The sequence below is a fragment of the Lutra lutra genome, chromosome 9 (genome assembly GCF_902655055.1).
Source record: "Lutra lutra chromosome 9, mLutLut1.2, whole genome shotgun sequence".
Classification (NCBI taxonomy): domain Eukaryota; kingdom Metazoa; phylum Chordata; class Mammalia; order Carnivora; family Mustelidae; genus Lutra; species Lutra lutra.
Window position 1 is genome coordinate 108,503,052 of NC_062286.1, and position 13,236 is coordinate 108,516,287.

The 13,236-nt window shown below is 43.6% G+C and overlaps 1 protein-coding gene across 3 annotated transcripts in view; it reads left to right on the forward strand.

Moving 5' to 3' along the window:
- The first annotated feature begins 482 nt into the window (after window positions 1-482).
- PAK5 (p21 (RAC1) activated kinase 5) overlaps window positions 483-13,236 on the forward strand; it is a 295,759-nt gene continuing 283,005 nt past the window's right edge. Inside the window, exons 1-2 of one of the 3 annotated variants that reach the window (XM_047746869.1) lie at window positions 483-769; window positions 1,859-2,018. The gene's annotated coding sequence lies outside the window, so the exon portion shown is untranslated. The remainder of the gene's footprint in view (window positions 770-1,858; window positions 2,019-13,236) is intronic. The other 2 variants (XM_047746867.1, XM_047746868.1) reach the window with 2 other exon arrangements.

A 13,236-nucleotide genomic window follows, 5' to 3' on the forward strand; every position in this document is an offset into this window, starting at 1 on the left:
AAGGTCATAGGGGGTGTTCTCTAGATTCCTGCTGCTCAGTGTGGTCAGAGGACCATGGGCAACAGCATCACCTAACAGCTTGTTTAGCTTGTAGAACCTGAGGCACCTGGACAAACCCAGTGACTCTGAATTTGCATTTTAATCCTATGGCACGTTGAAGTTTGAGAAGCACAGGTCCAGGTGGTAGCAAGAGGGTTAGCGGAGGGATCTGCCTCTCAGCCCCGCCTCCTCCCTCCGTTTACTCTCCTCTTTAGCAAAGCTCAGCCCCGCATTGGTCTTGCACAAAATTTCTGCGAACCCCCAGTGTGTGCGGAGGGGGCGTGCAGGAGCTGCCCCGGCGCCGGGGTAGGGCAGCTGGGTAACTGGCTTGGCAAGAGGCTGCTTTCTCCCGGCTCCAGGCTCCGCAGAGTGGAGACACTCCCCCCGACTCCCCCCCCCCACCCCCCACCGCAGCTGCTACTGCCTGCCTCCCGCCGGCTGCCGCGAAAACCCGGAACAGCTGCGTGCGCTCGTGGAAAGTCCTCCTAGGGGCGAAGCCGGGCAGCTGGGCATGCTCAGTAGCTGGGGGAGGCTTGGGTGGAGAGTAGAAAGCCGCGGCTCTGCCTCCCACCCCCTCCCTCTGGCCCCCGCCCCCCTTGCACCTACCCAGCCCGTAGTAGTTGCCCGGCGTGCGCCCGCGGAGACCGGGAACATGGCGCTCCGAGCGATGTAGCAGCCGCGGAGGGGAAGCGGAGGAGGCGCCGCCGCTGCGCTGACAGCCAGCCGCCAGGTAGGCAGGCGCGCCAGGCTGGGCTTCCTGGGTGGGTAGCCGCGCGGGGAGGGGCGCTTGGGGGGATGCGCCCGGCTGGGACCCCGGGCATCTCGCTTCGCCGGCGGAGGATGCGAAGCGGGCATCTGACAGCGCGCGATTGTGCATCGCCTAGGAGATGCCAGAGGCTGGGGACCGGCGGGCTGCAGGGCAGGGATCCGGGGACCGCCCCCACCCCCCATGCGCTGCCATCCAGCCTGGGCTCTCTGCGGGTCAAATAAAGGATAGTTCCTTTCTGCCGGGCGAGAGGGCGAGGGGGAGACCCCCGGATACCAGTTTTGGGAGTGCGCTGGTCCCCCGGACCTCTAGCAAGCCCCGCACCGGTTCTTTGTGTATACAGCCGCGCACGCCCAGGGGGGAGCCAGGGTGTTTCTCCCCAGGCGTGTTGCACACATTGCCAGGGCAGGATTTCCGTATGGTTTTTGTCTCTTGGCAGGTGTGGACTGGAAGATGTAATAGCTGAACCTTTATGGGGCTGTGTTTTCCTTTGTTACTTGCCTTGGTGTGTATGTGTGTGTATGTGTGTGCGCGCGCGTGGTGGGTTGTAATGGAGAGAGAACTTCTGCTCGTGGGCACGGGTGTGGGCAGAGTGTGGAAGAGGATCTCGGTTCCAAACTCTTGTCAAAATCGCGTGTGATGTCGGCCTCCTGGAGGGTAAACTTGAAAAGTCTAAAGATCATCTGTGCCCGGTTTGGAGAAGCGTGTTTGCCCTTCTCGAACCCATGTGTGTGTGGCTGGAGGTTTAAACATGGGACTCAAGTTAATTCAACATTAGGTATCCGTTAAAGGAATTTGAACCAGTGGGGCTGCCTGTGGTGGTCTTTTTTTTTTTTTTTTTAAGGTCAAATTAATAGAGAAGTTGGCAGGAAGCCAGGAGAAAGTGTTATCTTTAATAGCTGGTGACAGTTTGGGAGGTTAAATACGCTTTTGGGGAAATTGGGAAACCTGGCTTTGTACAGGGTTCTACCAAGAAATAACCATGGAGTCTTAGATAACTCACAAAATCTCTCAGCATGTCCCTTTTCTCTTCTGGGGTTTGGTCGTATGTAGATACAATGTCTCTCACCTGAGTCCAGATGGACAAGACACTCTTGAAAAGCCCCTCCTACACTAGAAGTCTATGAAACTGGCACCCCAGAATAACAGCTCTGCCGCCTTGTAGTTCTATATCTGTTATATTCAGCACAACTCCCTGAGTTAAGGAGAGAAGGTAAATTTAGAACATGCTTTTATTTTTTACTTTATCATTTAAAGGATGGTCTTCTGTGATTATGAAGTTTAGAGACCCTTTCCTCCGTACTTAGAGTATGTATTCTTTTGGTCTCCTTAGGTGGCAAGAATGAGTCAGTATCCTCAAAATGAAATGGGGAGTGCTTGAGGAAAATGCGTCTAAGTAAATTAAAGCCGTACATGTCCAATCTGATGGTAATACCTTGAGGTGGAATACGTAATGTGCGAAGCAGAAACGCTGCTGATAGAAGCAATCGAGTTGATGGCAAGTTTATTGATAGTATTGGTCTTAGAATAAGATTTTTGTGTTCCTCTGGGAAAGGGTGAAGTTTGGTATACTAGGTGCCTGCAACTTGGAATTTTGTTAATAAATGTGAGTTTTAATTGCAGGCGTTGAAAACACAGTTTGGCAGCTCCTCTCCTTCGCTTCAACGCTGCAGGTGTGAGAGGCAGGTGTTCCTGGGCGTGGTACCATCTTGGGGATGAGACAGCTGAGTTTGGGCTCTGACTCCTCTGTTCTTAACTCTCTGATCTTGGGCAGATTTAACTTTGTGGCACCTTGGCTTCCTCCCCTGTTAAACAATCCTGGGGACAGAGATTTACCTAAATGCGTGGGTGTGTGGATGACTCCTAAACCACCAGAAAAATGGTGGTGACCCTCAGAAGAGGAAGGAAAATGGATATTTATTTAACATTCACAGTGTGCCCTGTGTTAATGCTAGTCAGCCCCAAACAAGTGATCTAACTCTCCAACTGTTTGCTTCCTAGAGCTGCCATAACAAATTGCCAAAAACCAGGGAGCTCAAAACAAAATGTATTCTCTCACTGTTTTGGAGGCTGGAGCTCCATAATCAGGATGCAGACAAGGCCATGTTCCCACTGAAGCCTCTTGAGGAGGACCCTCTTTTGCCCTTTTCCAGCCTGTGGTGGCCCCAGGTGTACCTTGGCTTGTGGCAACATAGCTCCCAATTCCTGCATCCATCTTCATATGGCAAAGTCCCCCCTCCCCTTTTTTTTTTATTTGGCAGACAGAGATCACAAGTAGGCAGAAAGACAGGTAGAGAGAGAGAGAGGAGGAGGAGGAAGCAGGCTCCTCGTGGAGCAGAGAGCCCGATGTGGGGCTCGATCCCAGGACCCTGAGATCATGACCTGAGCTGAAAGCAGAGGCTTAACCCACTGAGCCACCCAAGTTTCCCCTTCTTATAAGGACACCATATTGAATTTAGGGTCCATTGCAATTCAGTATGACCTCCTCTTGATTATATCAGCAAAGATCCTGTTTCCAAATAAGGTCACATTTATAGGTTCTGGTTAGGCATGAATAATATTTGGAGGACGCTATGTGTCAACACTCCTGTGATCTGTGTTTAATGACCTGATTATTTCAGCATAGGACTAGAAGGTAGAGTATTATGGTTTTGGAAAATATTTTCAAGGTTATTTAATCCAGTTAACTTATTTGATGTTTCCCAACCATGGTAAGGAAGAGCAGTATTTAGAGGTACTAGACAAATACCACTTATCTGAAAACCTAGCTGCTCCAGGATCTCAGTCTCCTACAGGTGACCTACCTGACACACCCTGTCCCAATGGCATTTGTTAATGTTGCCTCTTCTCTTTTTGTTACCCCACTGACTACAATGCAAATAAGCAGCAGAAAACCAAATTGAATGAGAAAAATGACAAGAGCAACAGATACACCCCAATCTTAACACCTTTCTAATCTTTCACCACCGTCCATGGTGTTTCTTTAGCCAGACTCGAGAATTGTCTTTGACACCTTCATCCCGTGCCCTCCAAATCCCAAATCATCACAAAGTTACATAAATTTTGTTTCCTACATATATCTCTAGATAGATTCTTCTTTCCATCCCCACCACCACACCATCAAACCTCAAGTCATCATCTCTCTCCTGGATCACTAGCATAACTTTCTAGGAAGACCCCTGGCTCCTTGCTTGGCCCCTCCAATCATTCTTCGAGAACAGATAAGATCGTGTCAGTTCCTTGCATAAAATGCATTCACATACTTGAGATGGGGTCCAGAGATGGTCTGAGCCTTGGATATACTTAGCCAGCCTTATCTTGGGCATCCCCTCTTATTGCTGTTAACATTGACCTCATGTCTGTTGACTATCCCAAGCACTTCTCCTATACCTTGCCAGGGCAAACTACTCATCCTTTAGGCCTCCTTGGTCTCTCTTCCCCAGCAGCCCCATTCTCCTTATCACCCTTCTAATTTTCTTCCATAGCCATGAGGCACTTACCTCTATTTGTAATTTCCTATTTATTTCTTTGGATATTTAATTTCTGTAAACTCTAGTGGCCATTTGTTTTGTGTCTTGCATGTAGAAGATGCTCGGTATTGGCAAATGAGTGAAAGAATGAATATTCTTACAGCATTTTCCTGTGCCAACTTAAAGATCTGATTTTTTAGAAACTTTTTTTTTTTTACTAACTTGTATAAAAAGAGCAATTGAGAAACTCATTCTGATTTCAAAAGAGGAGTATTCTTGGCTTTAACAAATGCATCTTCGAAGAATTGCTTTTAAACAAGCAGTTGAGAATTGAGTCAAAATATTTTCTAACAACTGATGTTTTTGTAAAACACATCAGTCAGTCAACAAACACTTCACAGATATCTATTAGACATTTATATTTGCCATGCTAGGCCTTAGGGGGACAATGGAGCACTAGACTTTTAGCCTTCTAGAGATTAATAGTAAATAATAATGTGTAGTAATAACATTTATTCAGCTTCTGTCATATGCCAGCTTCTCCTCAGTCCCTATCCCTACTCATTACTAGAGATAGGCTTTCTGTCTTTCCCATAACACAGAACCCAAATCAGATGCACGATAAATACCCCATGAATTAATAATTAGTAGATACTATTATCCTGATCTTTGAAAATAGGAAACTTGGGCTTATCTGTGGAAAAAGGAACCTGCTCATACACAGAAGAACATGCTTTTGTGTTTTGAATATATCCAGGTGAGCCCTATTCTACTTTAAAAAATCATCCTGCCTATGTCTCTCTCTCTTTTTTTTTAAGATTTTATTTATTTATTTGACAGACAGAGATCACAAGTAGGCAGAGAGGCAGGCAGAGAGATGGGGAGGCAGGCTCCCTGCTGAGCAGAGAGCCCGATGCGGGGCTCGTTCCCAGGACCCTGTGATCATGACCTGAGCTGAAGGCAGAGGCTTAACCCACTGAGCCACCCAGGCGCCCCCTGCTTATGTCTCTTATTTAATCCTATCTCTGGGGTTAAATAAGAGACCGCTGTTCATACATGAGCAAGTTCCTGGTATGTTTCTTGGACTTCCACAGGAATCACAATTCTTAATTGGCTGCTAAATTTTTCCATTTGTCTATTTAAATCAAGTGAGAAGTGATCGAATGGCTCATTCAGCACACTTCTGGGTAGTTTTGAGAAAAGCAAAACTGAGTACCCTGTGGAAAAGAATGTGGTTCAATGCAGGACTACAAGGCTACATTTTGGGTTTCTAGGATGGCCGCAATTTCATGTAATCTTATTTCATGAAAAGTGATTTTTTTTAAATAAACATTTAATGCGTATGTTTAAGTAAAACTTTTCACCTAAGTAGCAAAAAAAGCCCGGATATTGTGTCTTGATTATGTGTAGAAGTGATAGATACACAACTAAGTCAATTAAAACCTGAAGAAACTAATAAGAGCTATTTTGGTGGGGCGCCTGGGTGGCTCAGTGGGTTAAGCCGCTGCCTTCGGCTCAGGTCATGATCTCAGGGTCCTGGGATCGAGTCCCGCATCGGGCTCTCTGCTCAGCAGGGAGCCTGCTTCCCTCTCTCTCTCTCTCTGCCTGCCTCTCTGTCTACTTGTGATCTCTCTCTGTCAAATAAATAAATAAAATCTTAAAAAAAAAAAGAGCTATTTTGGTGACATGGTTAGTTATAAAATTCATGTTTAAGAATCAATGGTAGGGCACCTGGATGGCTCAGTGGGTTAAGCCTCTCCCTTCGGCTCAGGTCATGATCTCAATGTCCTGGGATAGAGCCCCGCTTTGGGCTCTCTGCTCAGTGGAGAGCCTGCTTCTCCCTCTATCTCTGCCTGCTGCTCTGCCTACTTGTGATCTCTCTCTCTGTGTCAAATAAATAAATAAAATCTTTAGAAGAAAATAAAAAAAAAAAAATCAAGGGCTACCCCGAAATACTGGTCTTCACTGACTACAAAATATAATAGAGAAGGATTTTGTTCATGAATCCACAAAAATGTAAATTCAAGAAACATACGAAATGTATGGAAAATATTTGGGAATAAAAAACATCTAAAGACTTGTTTAGAAAGCTGTAAAATTTTACTCAAACACATAAAATCAGAAATGAACAAATGAAAACATGCTATTCTTAGGGTAGAAAGATTTTATGAAATAGTTACTTTTCTACAATCAATCCTACAGTTTTATTGCTTGGGGATTTGGGGAAACTTGACGAAATGATTCTAACATTAAGCCACAAGAATTACTACAGGACTAGAGTCAAGAAGATTTTGCTAAAGAATATATCTGGGGGGGGGGGGCGCACCTGGGTGGCTCAGTGGGTTAAGCCTCTGCCTTCAGCTCAGGTCATGATCACAGGGTCCTGAGATCGAGCCCCACATCGGGCTCTCTGCTCGGCAGGAAGCCTGCTTCTCCCTTCTCTCTGCCTGCCTCTCTGTCTACTTGTGATCTCTCTCTCTGTCAAATAAATAAAAATTAAAAAAATTTAAAAAAAAAAAGAATGTATCTGATGTGGTTTGCCCTTACAGAAATAAAAATCTGGTCATTGAGCGTCACTGTAGACGTTAGTTCTGGTAGAGGAATCAATAGATAGCTCACTGGAATAGAGTAGCCTGGAAACAGACTCAGGTAGTTCTAAGGAACGGAAGTGTGATGGGTAAAGCGTTCTGAAGCAGGGGGAAGTATTCCACAAAACCAAGGCACTACACCAATAAGTAGAACACCGTCAACTAAGAACCTCTGTTTGCACAATTCACTGAATTACAGATATATTGGAAAGTTGATCTGCCAGGTGAGAAACAAAGCTAGAAGAAAATACTTAACAATTAATGCAAAGAATGGCAGAGCAAAAGATCGCTTTGAGTATATTTTAAACTTTCATATGCAAAAATATACAGTTTAGAGTAGAAAATAATCATGGAGAAAAATATTAACAGCAAGCATGACAGAATAGTTAATAGAATAATTGCACTGAAGAACTCTTGCATATCAGTAACTAGAAAATAACACCCCAATAGAATTGTCTAATTATCTGAAGAAATGATTTGAAAGGATGAAATAAAAAGGCTAATTCACATATTTAATAAATATCTTTACTATTAACCACAGAAATGCAAATTAAAACAAAAATGTGATGCCATGTTCCATGTATTAAACAAGCAATATATAGTCCTATATATGTATATATATATGAATATAAAACTTAGTACCAGGAGGGATGCAGTGACATTTTCATTACTGCTGGTGGGAGAATTACGTGCTACAGCCTTCCTGGAGGACAGTTTTAAAAGCATTTGACAAATATTTTCGAAGTTCAAATTATTTGACATAGTTATTTCTCTGGTTTTTAATTTTTATTTTAGTCTCTGCTGAGGAATTCGTTGCAGGCAAAAGCAATAAAGAAATTACCCTTAAAACTAAAAATTGGGGGGCTGGTTGAAGATATTTGAAGGTCCCAAGATAATAGACAATTATGGAGTATTAAAAGTGATCCTTTCAAAGCTTATGTAGTGATGTGGAACAACTTCAGTTTTTTTTTTTTTTTTAAAGGATTTTATTTATTTATTTGACAGAGAGAGAGAGAGAGATCACAAGTAGGCAGAGAGAGAGATGGGAAGCAGGCTCCCTGCTGAACAGAGAGCCCGATGCGGGGTTCGATCCAGGACCCTGAGATCACAACCTGAGCTGAAGGCAGAGGCTTAAGCTGCTGAGCCACCCAGACAACCCAACTTTAGTTTCAAGTGGAAATAAGCCAGTGCACAATGATGTGTGTTTTGTGAGATGGAAATATCCTATAGGTATGTAAAAGCTGGAACAAAAACAAAGTTAGTTTGTGTCTAGATGGTAGAATTATGGCTTTGCTTTTCTTTTTTTATACCTTTCCAAATTAAAAAAAAAAAGTCAATAGCATTGTCTTATGAATAAAAAAAAACCCGATTATTTTACAAATATGGTAGTGATACACACTCAGGTTATAATTATTCATTTATGTAACACATTCATTGATTATCTCTGTCAGGAGCTCTGCCAAGTGTATCAGCAATGACTCTTAGTTTGCATGCAAATGAAAGAAACTGTCTAACTTGAGCAAAAAGAATTTACTAGAAGGTTATCAGATAGCTAAGAGAATTGCCAGGAATGGGGGCAGGGTGAATGGCAAAAACAAAAACAAAAAACAGTCTTGGAAGCAAACCAGAACCTAGTTAGCTCCAGGCTCTAAATATCAGGAGCTTAGAGAAACAGGCTCTAGCCAGGAATAGGGCTGCTCAGGGCTGGGCCACAGTCTGGGGTAGTTATACCTGGACTCAACCTCCCCTGCAGCCACCCCCCCCCACCAACCAACTCAGCCTCTGGGCATCCAGGAGGGAAGGGCACCTCAATTAGCAGGCCCACTGCCCCCTTTACTAACAAAGAAACAGCAAACATGGGTGATAACCAAAACCAAACCAACACGAAAAAGACAATTAAAATGCCCATTATCCCCAGGATTTATAGGCCAGCAGGGTTGAATAGCAGCCTGCCTTCCTCCTCCTCCTCAGAGAACATCTGAGATGTGGACAGACAGCTACTACGAGGTTCATGATGCTGTGTGTGTGTGGTGGTCCGTCACCCAGGAGATGCTGTTTTCTCCTGGAGTCAGCAGGGACATGTCCTGCAGATGGCTTTCAGACTTGATCTTTGGGTATGGGCAGGAGTTTTGAGGAGAGGCCCCATTCTCCAGTGAGTTAAGAACCAGTGGGAAGGATTATCCGAACCAGTTTCACAGAAGCAAGAGGTATAGTTTAGAAATGGATGGGGGTGCCAGCACAAGTCTAAGCCTGTTTTTATTCTGACTTACATTTAGCAAGTCCTGTAGTTATGTTTTTGAACTTGTCCACCATGAACACTGTGGTCTCAGTTCAAATAGCTTGGTACGTGATTCCAAACATCCATAGGTAAGTTGGTATTCTTCCCACAGTTCATGTCATAAACAGCAAATGTCTGTGGCCATCCGGGTAATTTCATGCTCAGGTTCATGTTGCTTTTGTAATTATTTATAAACTTTTCCCCAAGGAAAGACTTGCAAATGGAAGGGAAAAAGGGAAATTGTTCTTCAGTTGCACTAAAAACAGGACCGAGAAAATCTTAAATTACTGGGAGAGGCCCCCACCCTAGACACTGCCCTGCAGAGAACTCAGCTGCTCTGTCCCCCAACTTCTGTGTACCTGCACAGCCACCCCCAACCCCGCCCCGTACCAAAGAGCCCATGTGCCCCATGGCCCCCCTCTGTGCTCTGCTTTGCTTACCCAGGTCTTGGATTTCCCTGCTCAAAAGACTCCTGGGCCCGAGGGTGGCTGAGCAGAGACTGTTCGTGGGAGGTGTGGCTGGAGCTCGGGACAGGTGGAAATTATAGTCCACACACAGGAGCTGGAGGTTAGGGTGGAAAGAGCAAGGGGACCAGGCAGGAGGCTGGTGCTCCTTACTTGGCTGGGTTCTGGAATTCAAGAAATCGGAATTTAAACTCGGCTTCTAGGTTGCTATAAAGGCATGCTTGTCAAGCTAGGCAGATAGAACATATTTAATAAGTTTTAGCTTGATTTATCATATGTAAATGTATAATAATTAAGACTCCATTTATGCTTTTGTAATTATTTAATACAGTCTTCCCTGAGAAAAGACTTGCAAAGGGAAGGGAAATGTTAGGCTTGGGCCTGCTCAGTTAAGTCTTTTAGAAAGATGATACTCAGTTGTGTACGCACACACACACACACACACACAAACACACACAACAATTAGCTACTGGTGCAACAAAACAGCAGGAGAAAAGTGGGTTGCACTCCTGTGATTATAGCTAACAGACTGAACAAGATGCATTAAATCCTCATCCCAGTACTTTAACTGTATATCTTAATTAATCTTCAGAAGGGCTCTATAAAATAGGTCATTCAAGTTAGGTGGGATAGTGAAGAGGAGTCAAACTCTGGCTCATCGAAATCCAATGTCAGTAGATAAGAAAAGTTTTGTTTGGAGTCCTTGAACCTTCAATAATGTACAAATCACTGGATTAATCAACCCACTCTAACTCTCCAATCCTCTGATTCAGCATTTCTGTTCATGCAAATTTCCCCATGAAAAGGGAAAGTAAATGCATTGATGTCCTCGCTGTGTTCAGTGTTAGGATTAACTGAATGATCAAAAGTAAAAATCAATATCTGGTTGCTTGTAGGAGAAACACATTTGGTTGACATTTTTTAAAACAGATGTCAGGAGAGTCCCTTTGCCAGTTTTCCCAGGAATTGCCACTTACGTCATTGGTGATGAAGGTAAATTAGCAATGGAGAGTACCTTTCTTTTTCCTATAAAGCACTGGTTCTTAACCCCAAGCCTCCATTTCCCCCACTGTCCAACTGAATCAAGAGGGCTTTATCCAAGCGTTGGTTCCGTCACTCTTTTAATAACAAGTTCTAGAAGGAGGGAGGGAGGAGAGGCATGAGCTCACTCACACCTTCAGTCCCAAATATAAATTCTATGACAGAGTCAACAATTGTTAGTTTCACTTTTCAAATTCAAGGTTGACATACTATTTAAGAAACTCTTTAACTGTTTTCTGATGGAACTTGACCCCTTTGCATCTGAGGATGATCATCTGAGTCCTGCAAATAGATATTTGTATAACACACTGATTTTCAAAGTAAGTTGTTCTGAAGTGTTATCTGAGTTGCCCACCTGCCTGATTTAGTTGTACCGCAATTTACTGACCTGGGAAAAGAACTTCCTAGTAGTGAAGACTAGAAAACTTCATTTGTTTAAAAGATTCTTCCCCCAAAGTAGAGACAGTTGCTACGTGGGTATGACTTAATCTCTAAAAATATAAACAGGGATGGGGGGGTGGTGGTTAAAGTAAAAAAAAAAAAAAAAAAAAAAAAAGTCTTAAACTGATGTAGAGTTTTCTTGATGTCTAGGTTTCAGAGACATGGAAACAAATAATAAAAAGGAAATTTCTAATAGTATTTGAGTAACAGCCATTCGTGACTTGAGTTAAATAGTACTCTTAGTGTGTTTTACCCCCTCCTATCCAAGGAGTCCTTAAATCTCAACTTTCTTGTATATGCCCTTCCCTGTCCCACTGCCACTTGCCATAGCATCTTTTAGACCTTGTGTCAGCCTCTTTATCTTTTCTGCCTTCATTCTCACCTCAAAACAAAACAAAAACAAAAACATTAGATCATTTGATATCACCATCCCACTGAAAACTTCCTACCCAACTACCACTCCCCTGTCCTACCCTCCCTCCCTCCACCCCCAAAATCTTCTCATACCTGGTTTTAGCTTGCCCCTCTCAAAACAGTCATCACACTGTTTTGTAGATGTTTTCTTACTTGGTTCCCTTTTTTTTTTTTTTTTAAGATTTTATTTATTTAATTGACAGATCACAAGTGAGGCAGGTGGGGGGCAGGGAGCAGGCTTCCCGCTAAGCAGAGAGCCCAATGCGGGGCTTGACCCCAGGACCCTGGGATCATGACCTGAGCTGGAGTCAGAGGCTCAACCCACTGAGCCACCCAGGTGCCCCCCTTCTTGTACTAGACCAAGAACTCTTCTAAAGCAGGTAACTTGTCTCTCGGTGTCTATATCCCCAGCATCAAGCTTTATGCATATGTATGTCAGGTCTTTAATAAATGTTTGTGGGAGGAAAAAATGTTTGTGGATAAATGCATGTTACCTAGGCTAAATAATGAGTCTAGAAGCAAAAGAGTAATGCGATGGTTTAAAATTGTGGATGGGACCTAGAAATGGTCTAATCCATTTCCTTAATACTAGCATGGAATTTTTTTTCTTCTACTTTCTATAAATGAAAAACATGTGGAAGGAAAGATTGATACTCTGTTTCTGGTTAGAGACAAATTCTAATATTGGATATGGGTATAAAGTAGACCTTCTAAATACATTGAAAAGAAAGTAATGAAGCAAATCATAAATGAAGAGCCAACTTTCCAGGAATAGAGTAAATAAACTGAGCTTCTGAGCTTCTGGGACGCCTGGGTGGCTCAGTTGGTTAAGTGGGTGCCTTCGGCTTGGGTCATGATCCCAGGGTCTTGGGATTGAGTCCCACATTGGACTCCTTGCTCAGCAGGGAACCTGCTTCTCCCTTTTCCTGCTCTGCCTCCGCTCCTTCTGCTTGTGCTCTCTCTCTCTCTGACAAATAAGTTTTTTTGAAAGATTTTATTTATTTATTTGAGAGAGAGCACGAGTGGGGAGAAGGTCAGAGGGAGAAGCAGACTCCCCATGGAGATGGGAGCCCGATGCAGGACTCGATCCTGGGACTCTGGGATTATGACCTGAGCCGAAGACAGTCGCTTAACCAACTGAGCCACCCAGGTGTCCCAATAGATAAGATCTTAAAATAAATAAATAAACTGAGCTTCTTAAAAAAATATTACAAATAGTTATTTGATTACTAGATGCAACTTACACTTCGCTGATGTCTCAAACCTGGTATGAATATGCATGGTTGATGGTGCTTGAATATTAGTTGATATTTTATATGGAAAGCTGGGGTTTTATTCACTTCTGCTCTGGTCTTTGGTACCACGTGTTTCCATAGTAACAGATGCACTAAAAAATGAGAAAAACCAGGAAGACTGGGGAGGGAAATGAATCAAAGTAAGTGGTTCGAGTAAGGGGTTCCCCAATGTGGGACCGAGGTCTCTTCAGGCTTCTGGTCACAGATATTTGTGGCAGGATGCCCAGAGAGAGACTATTCTAGGGTGATAACTGGAAGGGATTTTAAAGACTGTATATAGATACACTGTGACAGCAATTACTTGGTTGACTTCAGCTTGGACTCCTGTGGCGGGTACCTGCATTGCAACATTAGCATTCTACTCTGGTTGAAAGAAACACTCAACACCCAGAGAGCCCACTAACAACTAGGAATCAGGGACACGACTGGAGACTTTTACT